The sequence below is a fragment of the Lupinus angustifolius genome, unplaced genomic scaffold (genome assembly GCF_001865875.1).
Source record: "Lupinus angustifolius cultivar Tanjil unplaced genomic scaffold, LupAngTanjil_v1.0 Scaffold_35_66, whole genome shotgun sequence".
NCBI lineage: Eukaryota > Viridiplantae > Streptophyta > Magnoliopsida > Fabales > Fabaceae > Lupinus > Lupinus angustifolius.
In genome coordinates this window covers 1-11345 of record NW_017720802.1, presented here as the reverse complement: position 1 = coordinate 11345, position 11345 = coordinate 1, and the positions used below count along the sequence as shown (strand labels likewise).

General features: G+C 33.1%; 1 long non-coding RNA gene across 1 annotated transcript; it reads right to left on the bottom strand.

Moving 5' to 3' along the window:
- Positions 1–3295: 3295 nt before the first annotated feature.
- Positions 3296–3851, bottom strand: LOC109338670. Its single transcript, XR_002106572.1, has 3 exons — positions 3701–3851; positions 3555–3607; positions 3296–3364 (listed from the first exon to the last, which is right to left on the bottom strand). It is a non-coding gene; the product is annotated as an uncharacterized LOC109338670 (long non-coding RNA).
- Between the last annotated feature and the right edge of the window lie 7494 nt (positions 3852–11345).

Sequence of the window (11345 nt, the reverse complement as noted above, 5' to 3'; positions counted from 1 at the left end):
TCAGGTTGATAGCTCTAATACCATATTAGATTTGGAAGACATGAGGAAGAAGAGAATGCAATGAATACTTCTTGTTATTGAATGAATCAAAAGAATACAAGAGAGGTTGCCTTTATGCAACAAGCAAAACAGAATTTACAAAACAGAATTAATCAACTTGCCTAAAACAGAAACTAAACAGAAAAAGGGAAAACCCAACTGATAAATTCAACTGAATAAAAAACACTTCAACACAAATGATCATTGTCCAGAATATAGATGAGGTGCTCATGAAAGAGAATTGGATCTTAGCTATATAAGAAGAGCTAAATCAATGTACTTGTAAAAAAGTTCAGGACTTGGTCCCTAAGTAGGTCAACCTAGTATTGACACACAATGGGTCTTTAGTAACAAATCAAACGAATCTCGTCTTATTATATGAAAGAAGCCTAGATTAATTGTAAAATGCTAAAACCAAGAAAAAAGCATAAAATATGATGAAACTTATGTACCTATTGCTAGGTGAAAGACAATTCAAATCCTTCTAGGTTTTGCTTCATCCACAAATTTGAAGTTATATCAAATGAATGTTAAGAGTACTTTTGTGAATGATTTTATCCAAGAGGAGGTCTATCTAAACTAATCCCTGACTTTGAAAACTTTCAATTTCCAAATCCTATTATGCAACTTTCCCTATGCTCAATTGATTATACTTGAGTCATAATTGATTAAATTTAGATTAGACAATAATTATTCAGCCATTAAAACTCAAATCCTTCAATCTCATTCACTCAAACCCTTTCTTTCTCTCTCTCTTTCAAGTTCTCCAAACATGAATACTTGTTCCCATTTCTCTCAAGATTATTTTGTGCTCCATTCCTAATTCAATCAACGTTCTTCCTCCATATTCAGTAAACTCCTCTTTTTCATGAAACCATTCTCTTTCTCCAACAATATGAGCGATAGACAAGGAAAATGGGTCAAACACGAGGTTGATGTATGTCCATTCTCTTCCAAGAAGCAACCATCTCGATCAACTCCCTCTGAAGGTCCGTCTAGGTATGTCAGTGACCACTTTTGCTCTATAATTATCCAGGCAGAGTGAGCGGCCTTGTTTGAGGATCATGCTCTTGAGACGCACTGGTTCTGCGACATGTAGTGAATTTTTAAAAAGAGATTTGAGTTCCCTAATGCTCTTACTACTCAAGGGCTTATTATGATTTTCCAATTGAATGACAATATTTATCATAGGCTTATGAAGGAGTTTTATGCAAATTTGACCAAATGAGGAAACACATAAGGTACTCTTGTGATAGGTCATATAATTTGGCTCTTGCAAGAAGTTTATGAGATAACTGGTAGGTTAACTTTTGATGGTATGTTGCCTAGTGATTGTGGGAACATGAATTGATCTGGATTTGATCATTTGTTTGTTTACAAATCTTGTTTGCACAATCATCTTACGCACATTGAAGGTACAACTTTGAAGTCTGGTCATATGAAGGTTGATGATAGACTCATTCACTGCATCATTGTCTAAATCTTAATTCCAAGAACGCACAACAATACCTAACCAAGCATTCCTTACTTGAAATACATGTATGCTATCTAGAATGAATTTCTCATTCATTGGCCACAAGTAATTTTAGAGCATATGGTGGCAAGGTGAAATAAGGAAAATGCTAGGCTAGCATATTCCATTTTCATTTTCATTTCCTGCATCATTGATCATTTTGGGATCAGTATAACTAGACAGGTTAGTCTACCAATTTCTAGTAAAACAAAGAAGTTGGATTACAAAACCTTAAACAAGAATAACATAGAAAAACATAGTGATGGAAAATGGTACTGGAAGTCTAACCCAAGGGTGGAGCATCATGTCTCTGATACTCCGATTCTGAATTAAAGAGAATGAATGCTTAGGAAAGGGTACTTCCAAGAGCAACATGTAACTGGTTAATAGATGGATCGCATGCAAGTGCTCTTCACTACTAACTCGGATAGCATGATGGGAAGATACAAAAGTAATGAGGACAACTTAAATGTTAGGTTGGACACAATGGATGTTGTAATTGATTTGGTCTTCAAAGACATGCGCACTTACGGTTAAAATATTTGTATTCTTTTTGTTCAGTTTGGTTGTAGTTTGTTTTGATCCATAATACCTTTTTACCCTGTATATTTGCTATTTTGGTTGTAATTTGTTCTAGTCCATTATACTTTTTTACTGTTATGGAAATGATGGACAATTATGGCATTTTTTAGTTCTAATATCATAATTTGATATTATGTCTTATGCTTACTAGCATATTGATCAGACACTCCCGTACCTTAACCCGCTTTCGTATTACTTATAATGTGCAGTTTACATATTTTAAATGTCAAATATAGTATTTTATACTAAATATTATAATTTGTAGTTGAACTTATTTGATTGTAATTGTTAGTTTTTTCAAATTGAAAATTTAAATAATTGAGCCAATCACAAATATTTTTGGAGGTGTGAAATAATTGAAATAAATTTATCATGTTTAGAACGTAATATGGAAGACATCATGAAATGGGTTTCAACTGCATTCTTAATTGTGTATTAATTGCACAAATTAATAGATATGATAAACCAAGTAAATAATTTTCTATAAGTTATGAATCATGAAATTGAGAAATAATTCTTTGTTTTGGACATAAGTTGTGAATATTGTAGCCACAATGTCCCATTAAAATGGACACTAAAATTGCTATAATTATTTTGGGAAGATATAAAAGGTAATTTGCCTAATATAAAAAAATTTGGTAAAGTAAATATAAAATGTGTACATGATTTGTAATTGAATGACAGAAGGATAAGATGGAGAAAAGAATAATGTATTCTCAAAGTAATGATGACACTATTCTTGATACATCATTTTATGCAGAAACAACTTTATGACCGGAACTTATTGTAGATGAAATAGTAACTCTTATGCAGAGTACAAAATAGGATATGGTAAATCTGTGACTCTCAATAGATGTGTGATTGTTTTGGAACCGTTGGATCGTTCCTTACAATCCTTTGTTGTTATTGTTCCTTACAATCCTTATTATTCTACAATATCCTATAGTAAGGTAGAATGCTACCTTGACACCTTCTGCGATAAGACCCTGAGCAAGAACAACAATTATGGTGGTTCCATCACCAACCAAATTGTTTGTCTTCACAGCTACCTGTATCACCAACTTAGGCCCCATGTTCTCAAATGCGTCCTGTAACTCAACATTTAAAAGCAACAAAGTATTAATAAAAACATTTATAAGATTCACTCAAAAAATCACACAAAACATAATATTCCTAATACATAGTAAAACTAAAAGCATCAGTTAATATTCATAAACAATCATCCTAATCCTAATATTCCTAATACACAATAAAACCAAAACATTACTTGTTTCACTAACTTAGCTCCAATGTTCTTAACTGGGTCCTCTAACTCATCCCTTAAAAGCAACAAAGTATTAATAAAAGTACCCATAAAATTCGCTTAAAAAAATCAGACAAAACATAATATTCCTAATAAACAATAAACCAAAATCATTACAAAATATTCCTAATATACAATAAAACCAAAAGCATTACATAATTCAAAATCAACTTTAGATTATAAATTTTAATGAGACAAATATATCATCACACTACATATTACACACATCTTTTATGACAGTTCCCCATTTTGCTTTCCAACACAACATTTCCCCATTTTTGGTCCAAGTGTAACACCAACCAAATCCGCAAGCTTGTTCACACCACTTTGAATCACAAAAAACAAAAAAACAAATATTACATGAAAATGACATGAACATCTTCAAATACTATTAGATAAAATTACAAAAAATGATTCAACTCTCATCTAAAAATACTTAACAGAACATGAATTAATTGTTCATCTCCATTGAGTTTTATTTCAATTATTTCCATTAATTCTCTGATTCCACTTGAATTTCAAAACCGCTCAACAACTTGATGACTGTGACTTTCACTACATCTACTATACCTGAAGCTTCTTGATAGTAGAGCCATCCTTATTGAAATGCAACTCCTTAGCCACATGAGAAACCCTATCATATTATGACTTTCACTTTCATATTTGCATGATATAATAGTTTAAATTTATGCATTAACCAAACAAAAATAACAACTGAGCTTGGAAAAAATGAAAATTTCATTAAAAAAATCAAATCTGTGTACATGAAACTTATTAAAATACACAATAGCAAATAATGTAAGTTTTACTCATTACGACTCTAACGTGAACCTCATAAATTGAATTAGTGTGCTTGTCATACTAATAGAATAGAGGTATGTATTGCATTATGTCATCTTATTAATGAGTGTAACATTAGGTTGAGTTGATAGTCATATTAATTGCCTAAATGGTGATGAAAGAATCTCATGCAAAGTCGAAATTAAATTATTTAATAAACATGACCTTAGAATTTAGAAGGGAACTCATATTTGTTTGATTGTCTTTTGTTCTCTCCAAATGCAGTGAGTAAAATATTTCGTCAACCATATTTTGCTCACAGATTTCTTCATCCACCTCTTCCTCTCCATGTTACATGAATGCAAAAGAGATGATTATTAAAAATTGGGAAACAAAGAGATGATTGTTAACCTTTTTATGTATCAATGAAATGCATTCATGTAAATTTGCTTCCAAATGTTTATTTGAGTTTCATTCCTCTAATGAATCTGAATTCTTTGAATCTAAAAATATTTATTATTCAAAAGAAATAGAAAGAATAGAGGTTAAAAAATAAGCAATAGATTTAAGTTTCAAGATTCACTACTAATGTTACCATTGAAGATTGCGATGGTATCACCTTGCCCAACATGATGCTATCGGAAAGACCTATCATCATCCATCATATTTTGCTTGAATGAAACCATAAATGAAACCTAAAAAGAAGAAGCGATCAAAAAAACAACTTTTATTTCTGAATCATTTTATAAATATTAAACCATGAATGAAACCATCATACCTAAAACAGATCTGTATAAGAAAGGAGTAAAATAGACCTGCATGTTTGGCACCGTCACCATGGAACTACACTCATTTACAGAAGAAGAAAGTGGTGATAAGAAGAACCTAACTGGGAAAAAAGTGAAATTAGAAAGGAGTGTAAAATTGGGTAATAGAGATGCAGTTGCACAATTTTGCAGTTTCAAATTTGAGTGTGATGAAAATATGGATAAAATGTGAAATAAAACATGGATAAAATGTGAAATAAAACATGGATAAAATGTGGCATTAAACTGTTCAATTTTTTTACTCCTTAAAACTTCCAAAACTGCTATTGCTAGACTTATTAAACCAGTTGGAAAGTACATCAACGTCATATACTAAATTGATGCCAAGTAATTTAGTTGACATTATATGAACAACTATAGGACAAAATATAATCCTATTTCTTCATCCTATTGATAGGGTTTACCACCACATCATATACCTTAATAGATGGACAAATAATAATAAGAGTCCATTTAAAAGTAATAAGAGTAATAGTTGATATATTTATTACCACCACATCATATACCTTAAAGTATATATAGGTTACGATGTCAATAATTTCATATTTACTTTCATAATTAAATAAATTTCTTATTCTACATTTCCTACATATATGTATAATTAAACTAACCTAATAACGCTAGGATAGACAAAATATTAATTTAAGTATATTTTGTATAATAGGACAAAATATATATATTTTCAATGGTATGAACATTGTAGACTATATTATAGTCTATAATATATATATAGATAGGTAATACCTATTACAACTAATATTCTAGTATATATAGGTAATACCTATTACAACTAATATTCTAGGTATTACCTACAAATGTATATAATTTTAAAGTCTTGCTGTATATATGTATGTAAAGTTTATTTTTTTACAAATATTTCAACTATCATGTAATTATTTTATGTTTTTCTAATTTCTATTAGTATTAGTATAGAAATTTATATAAAATATTTCATGAGTAGTTATTTAGTATTTATTAGTATAAATATATATAAGTATATATATATATAAAGATGAAAGTAAAAGTTATAAAATAACTTCATGGGTTTCCCCTTTATTAAGTAGTATAGATAATTGTAATTAGGTATGTCGTTATTGATCATTATTCACATGTATTTGGATTAATTATGAATTGTGATATTTGTTTAAGATATTATACTTGTTATTTCTTATAATCTTAACCTCTGACATTTATATGATTAAAGCTTCCACATATAAAAAAATTAAGAGCTTTCTCTTGAGGGGGAGCACATGTTTAAGAATTACCCATATCAAAACCATTCAAGTTGTGAAGAAATTTGACGTTGTGGTTAGTCATCATAAAAAATGGGGGATTGAAAGTTTAAATGCATGAAAATGAATACTACACATATCATGGTTTTGAAGAAAACAATAGTTCAAAGATGTAGAAACTAAAATTGTCTCTATATTCTCATTTGGATATTCTCATTTGGATGCATAAAGAAACGGGACATGTGATCATGAATTAGATTTATTGCATTTATCATGCGATTTTCCATTTTTAGAATCGGGGAAAATGCAATGAAAATAAAGGAAGAAATTGAAGAGAGAAATCCAATATGAAAATGGTAACATCATATCCTTGCTTAACAAGATTTGTGGAGAACAGAAATGGAAGAGATGAAAGGGAGAAGGAAGAGAGAATTGTGTTTGGAAGAATGACTGCACTTTTGATTATCACTCAACTAATTGTAATTACATGAGATATTTCACCATTGGATGTAGTAACTTCCTAACTCCCTAACTAACTTTACATACACTTCAATACGTTGCTAACATAGTAACATATAAGATAACTTCTACCCTAGGCAATCTAAAACTACTACAATTAACTTTGACAGTTTTGGCTTCAGCTTTAACATCATCTTCTTTATCTATATGAGTAGCTAACACGTTTAGCACAATGTATATGGGTGACTTTACAATATAAACAAAAAAAATACTATCAGATTATAACACACGTTTAGTGTATTAACCAGATAATATCACTATTGCTCTAGGGGAGTTCTACATTCTATGTGATCTAAGGCTAGTTGACAATTCCCTTGAAAACGACTGGATTAAGGGACGTGTATAGTAGCTCTTGTTAGGTAGGAGCCTTTAGTCAATCCTTAGCAACAAAAACACTAAGAAGTGAAAGATTAACATCATATCACAAAGAATAGCATTGCCTTCTCCTTCATCTCTAATATGATTGAAAGGATTACCATTCCAATCCTAATCCTTAACTGGCATCTCTCACATGTTCTTACTTTCACCTTGTGAAGCTTCATCCACTAATATGGCCACACATTGGGCACTACTTCCATCAAGGTAGTTGAAGTCTCTCATTAAGCGCAATCTGAAGTTCAGATAGAGTATGACCTATAGCTCCATACTATGAACCACTTCAAAATATATAGGTCCAAACAAATACAGGTCCATGGGGCTTGAGGTTCCTTCACCTATGTATATAAGCTGAAACCAAACGTTGTGAAAGCCAAGTGGGAGATTAAGCCAAAAGAAGTTAGATATAAGGTCTAACACGAGCATCTTATTTTATGAAGGATCATGTTAGTAATGTGTACCTTAAAATTTAGTCAAATTATCATTTGTTTTTTGAAATCAACTCAAGTCTCTCCCAAGGTTATTTTAGTAAAAACAAATAAAAACCTTTCATCCTCTCACCCAAACCCTCCATCTCATTCTTCAATATCTTTGCCTCTAGAAAAACACAAACCTCTCCAATTCCTCCCTTGCTCAACTTCTTCCACACCAGTTTCCTCCAAGTGTTGTCATCCATGTCTTCCCCGATATGTGCAAGCATAAATATATATGAACTCTATTTATCTTTCAGTTTTGTTCTTCTTTTAAACTATGTTTATCTTGTTCCGTTTTTGTGACCAATATTTGAATGCTCAATGTATATGTAATGGTTAGGAATTTGTATGAAACAAATCTGCAGACTTTTAAATTGCTGAGTGAAACAGTACAAGGAAGGTAAATGGAAATAAGCTATGTGAGGTACTACACACAGTACTCACTTCTAGGAATGTAAAAAGCTATAAAGTAAATCCAGAAGAATCATTCCAAAAGGAATGCCAAGGGGAAAGGAGAATGTTCTCAATATTCTGCACACCTCCATCCAAACCCTTTCCTCATACTTATGCTGCCAAAAAGGAATATTTACGGTTAGGAATTCTCACTATTTGCCCTCTCCTTCGTTCCATGATGTGCGGATCTATTACCATTTGTCCTTCATTCCTTTTATTTTGTCATTTTCCTACCACTGTCTCAATCCCTTTTTCATTTTCATCCTTTCTCATAACATTACCCCTTCTTTAATAGAAACCTTGTCCCCAAGGTTAAGATAAAGTGTGTGGAATTCAGTCCAATTCTCCCAAGTAGTTTTAGTATGCAACATGCCTTCCTACTAGACTAGCATATGTTGAATTGGTTGTCCTTTATGATTGAGTGTGCGAGAACTAAGGGTGGAAACAAGCCAGGCGCCTACCAGGGGCCTATTACCTGGCCTATAACAGGTCAGGCCAGGCCAGACTTTCTTTGTAAACAGGCCAGGCACAGGCTTTTTGAAAAGCCTATTTAGTTAAATAGGCCAGGCTGTAGGCCATCCAAAAGGCCTATTAAGCCTAACAGGCCGGCCTATTTAATTACATTATGTAATATGTTCATATTATACAATTTTAATATAAGTAATATTATTATACATATGTAATATTAATATAAAAAATATAATTTAATTGTTAGGGTTAGAAGAGTCTAATTAAAAGTAGGAATATTAACCTATCTAAATGTAGATACGATGACCTATTTCAAGATGATATAGTAAAACAGGCTTTTAAACAGGCTAACAGGCCAGGCCAGGCTTTTAAACAGGCCAGGCCTAGGCTTTGAAATTTTTTTTAAACAGGCTAACAGGCCAGGCCCAGGCTCCTACATACTATATAGGCTGGGCTTGTTTAAGGCAAAGCCTGGCCTGGCCTGGCCTGTTTCCACCCTTAGCGAGAACCGACAATAGCTTGGGGCGTAAAGATAGGATCCTGTTATGTAGTTGTTAATGGTAGTAGCATCGATGGAGTAGAATGATCTCCCTTGCAAGGCTTTAATGTTGAAATATGAAAAACATGATGAATTTGGGCCGTTGATGGAAATAGTAGCCTATAAGCAACTTGGCCAATTTGTTCAAGGACCGAGAACGGACCGAAGTAACGCATGCTCAATTTTTGGTTGCAGTATAGAGCAATGGAGTGTTGGCGATATGGCTGTAATTTCACAAGCACCATGTCCCCAATTTGGAATTCAACAAATCGATGTTTCTTGTCAGCAAACTTCTTCATTATTTGTTGTGTGCGAGCCAAGTTATTTTTTAGGGCATCAATAGTATCATCTCGCTCAACTAATAGTTGCTGCAATGAGGAGGGGTCTGTGGAATGCGGTTCATAACGAATAAGAGCAGGGGGATCTCGACCATACACCACCTTGAATGGTGTCATACCAATATTGGTATGGTATGAAGTGTTATACCAAAACTCCGCCCATGGCAACATTTTGGACCAAGATCAAAGGTTGTGGCTCGTGAAACAACATAGATAAAGCTCTAAGTATTTATTGACAGCTTCAGATTGACCATCGGTTTAGGGATGGTACGCCGTGCTCATTGCCAAAGTGGTGCCACTGCACTTAAACAAATGCTGCCATGATTGGCTAGTAAATTTTTTTGTCTCTATCAGACACAATGGATTTGGGAAATCCATGCAGTTTAATAATGGTATTGAGAAAATCCTCAGCAACTTTAGCAATGTTATAATCAACCTTCAAAGGAAGAAAATGTCCATGTTTTGATAATCGATCAACAATAACCAGTATCATGGTGTATGAATTTGACAAGGGCAATCACGTTATAAAATCCATAGTCACGTCTTCCCAAATCTGAGTTGGGATTGGAAGTGGCTGCAACAGTCATGCTGGCACAATATTTGAATGTTTGGGTTGTTGGCAAATCAAGCATTGAGACATAAACTCCTTAATATCCTTTGTCATAGTAGACCAAAAAAACTGAGTAGCAATTCTTGCTTTTGTTCTTGCAATATCGGCATGACCACCTAAAGGGGAAGAGTGAAACTCTTTGAGAATGAGTTGGATTAGTTCAGGCTTTTGTGGCACCACAAGTCGGCTTTTCCAAAATAGCAGATCATTCTTAACATGATAGTGAGGGACCAAGCTAGTACCTAACAAACATTGATTGCGGATGTCAGCCAAGAGAGGGTCATTAGTGACAGCTTCATGAATCAGAGTGACCAATTGTGGTATAGGAACTGACAAAGCAAAACAAAATGAACGAGAAAGACAATTAGCTGCTATGTTTTCTTTTTCGGGTTTATACTCAATTGTAAAGTCATACCCAAGAAATTTGTGGAGCCAATGTTGTTGTTCTGGAGTATGAATGGACTAATTGGAGAGAGCTTTTAAGCTTCTTTGATTAGTTTTAATGACAAACTTGTGACCAATCAAATAATGACGGAATTTCGCCAATGCTTCAGTTATAGCATACAACTCACGTATATACGTTGAATGTTTTTGCATCCTGTGGCACATTTGTTTTGAGAAATAAGCAATAGGATGACGAGCTTGGCTAAGGACAACCCCTATACCAGTTCCGGAGGCATCTGTTTCCAAAGTGAACGAATATTAAAATTAGGAAGTGAGAGTACCAGTGCTTGTGTAATTGCATGCTTAAGATTATTGAAAGCCTCAGTTGCCTCTTGAGTCCATTGAAAAGCATCCTTCTTTAGTAAAGAAGTAAGTGGAGCAGGAATAGCAGCATAATTTTTTATAAATTGTCGGTAATAACCCGATAATCCCAAGAACCCACGTAATTTCTTGAGAGTAGCAGGAATTTTCCAGTCCATGACAACCCGAATTTTGGATTTATCCATCTCTACTCCTTGACTGGAGATAGTATGCCCTAAGTAATCCACCATGGTGCAACCGAAACAACACTTTGAAAATTTAGCGAATAAAACATGTTGCTGCAACAGTTTGAGAACCACTTCTAAATGCTCCAAATAAGAACACCAAGTTGGGCTGTAACACCGCAAATTTTACGATTTTGAATTATAAGATTTTATTAATATTGTTATTAATTATATTTTCGAAAATGAATTTCAGGGAATTTTTGGCAAAGAATTAGACGAAACTCTAGTTGAGTTTTAGTCTTGTAATTCTATTTCCAATTTGGTGGTAAATTTTCATGATTTTCGGAGACAGTCGGTTTTGGACCG